Below are 2,361 nucleotides of genomic sequence, written 5' to 3' on the forward strand. Positions count from 1 at the left end.
CTAGGGCTCATTTGCTTTTTCCAGTTTCTTACTTTCTCTTTGTCTCTGCCTCTCTCCATCTCTAACACACTCATCTGATGATACCTACATACACACACACAGACACACGTATCCCATTTCCCTTTCTCCTCCCTATCTCCATCAAACAGACTTGCTTTTCCTTATTACTGTCCACACCCTCCATCTTTTTTTTTTTTCTTCTCATTAAACTTCTGTTTTAATGGATCTCAAAATTCTGTGACAGATTTTTGGTCAAGTTGTTTCCATTAAAAAGTACTGATTTTAAAAACTAATAACTTAAAACTGCCACATACACACACAAACACAAATGGTCCACAAAACATTCTCCTTTCCTTCTGAGGGTTTTACGATGCATTGTTATCATTAACCAGTCTTTTACTATTAAACTTAAATGGCCAATTGACACAAACAGTTCTGAGACCGTTCTTCCACCGCTGATTAAGACTGGGGTGGCAGGTATTGGGGATAATATTCATTTAGCCTCCTGAGCTTTCTGGGCAGACTTGGTGACCTTGCCAGTTCCAGCTGCCCTCTTGTCCACTGCTTTGACGAAACCCACAGGAACCGTCTGTCTCATGTCACAAACAGCAAAACGGCCCAGAGAAGGATAGTCAGAGAAGCTCTCAACACACATAGGCTTGCCAGGAACCATATCAACAATGGCAGCGTCACCAGATTTCAGGAACTTGGAACCATCTTCCAGCTTTTTTCCAGAATGATGATCTATCTTCTCCTTCAGCTCAGCAAACTTGCAAGCAGTGTGAGCTGTGTGACAATCCAGCACAGGTGCATATCCAGCACTAATTTGGCCTGGATGGTTCAGGATAATCAGCTGAGCTGTGAAACCAGCTGCTTCCATTGGTGGGTCATTTTTGCTGTCACCAGCCACATTGCCATGATGAACATCTTTGACAGATATGTTCTTGACATTGAAGCCCACATTGTCCCCAGGAAGAGCTTCACTCAAAGCTTCATGGTGCATTTCAACATACTTGACTTCAGTTGTAACATTGACTAGTGCAAAGGTGACCACCATGCCAGGTTTAAGAACACCAGTCTCCACTCAGCCCACAGGGACAGTACCAATACCACCAATTTTGTAGACGTCCTGGAGAGGCAGACGCAAGGGCTTGTCAATTGGACGAGTTAGTGGCAGAATGCAATCCAGAGCTTCAAGCAGTGTGGTTCCACTGGCATTCCCATCTTTACGGGTGACTTTCCATCCCTTGAACCAAGGCATGTTAGCACTTGGCTCCAGCATGTTGTCACCATTCCAACCAGAAATTGGCACAGATGCTACTGCGTCGGGGTTGTAGCCAGTTTTCTTAATGTAGGTGCTGACTTCCTTAACGATTTCCTCACATCTCTTCTGGCTGTAGGGTGGCTCAGTGGAATCCATTTTGTTAACACCAACAATTCGTTGTTTTACACCCAGTGTGTAAGCCAGAAGGGCATGCTCACGGGTCTGCCCATTCTTGGAGATACCTGCTTCAGATTCACCAACACCAGCAGCAACAATCAGGACAGTACAGTCAGCCTGAGATGTGACTGTAATCAGGTTTTTGATAAAGTCTCTGTGTCCTGGAGCATCAATGATGGTCACATAATATTTGCTGGTCTCAAATTTCCACAGGGAGATATCAATGGTGATACCACGTTCACGTTCAGCTTTCAGTTTATCCAAGACCCAGACATACTTGAAGGAGCCTTTTCCCAGATAGTTCTTTTGTCAATCCCACCACATTTGTAGATAAGATGACCAGTAGTGGTAGACTTGCCCAAATCTACATGTCCAATGATAACAATGTTGATATGAGTCTTTTCCTTCCCCATTCTGGTTTAGGTTGAGTGGTGATTTTCACGACACCTGTGTTCTGGCGGCAAACCCGTTGCGAAAAAGGCACACCCTCCATCCTTGATTCCTTATTTCCCCAGTCAGTTCTTTTTCAAAAAAGATCAAAAGAAAATCCTGGAATTAATTTCCCTTTTTAAATATTTTATTTATTGAGAGCCTATTGTGTGCCAGATACTGTGGTTGCTTTTGGAGACACCAAGTTAAGACATGGTACCTATCTTTCAGTGTTAGTATAGTGCAGAAGATGAACAGTATAGTACAATGGGATAAGAACCCATTAACAAATATGACCAATAAGTATGAATCCATTACTGCATTGATCCAAAGAAGCCAAATCCTTTCTTGTTTTTTTTCTTCCAGGAAACTGGGACACAGTAATGTCCCTATTTGGTTAGTCAAATGTTTCTCCTCAGGACTTGGGATCTTGATTTAGTGAAGCAAAGAACCTAGGAAAGAAAGAATTCTTTTTAGGTAGAATTATTCTG

General features: G+C 42.7%; 1 pseudogene; it reads right to left on the bottom strand.

Moving 5' to 3' along the window:
- Positions 1-203: 203 nt before the first annotated feature.
- On the bottom strand, positions 204-1,926 carry LOC131839868 (elongation factor 1-alpha 1-like; annotated as a pseudogene).
- Between the last annotated feature and the right edge of the window lie 435 nt (positions 1,927-2,361).

This window comes from Mustela lutreola, chromosome 8, assembly GCF_030435805.1.
Source record: "Mustela lutreola isolate mMusLut2 chromosome 8, mMusLut2.pri, whole genome shotgun sequence".
In the NCBI taxonomy this organism is placed as follows: Eukaryota; Metazoa; Chordata; class Mammalia; order Carnivora; family Mustelidae; genus Mustela; species Mustela lutreola.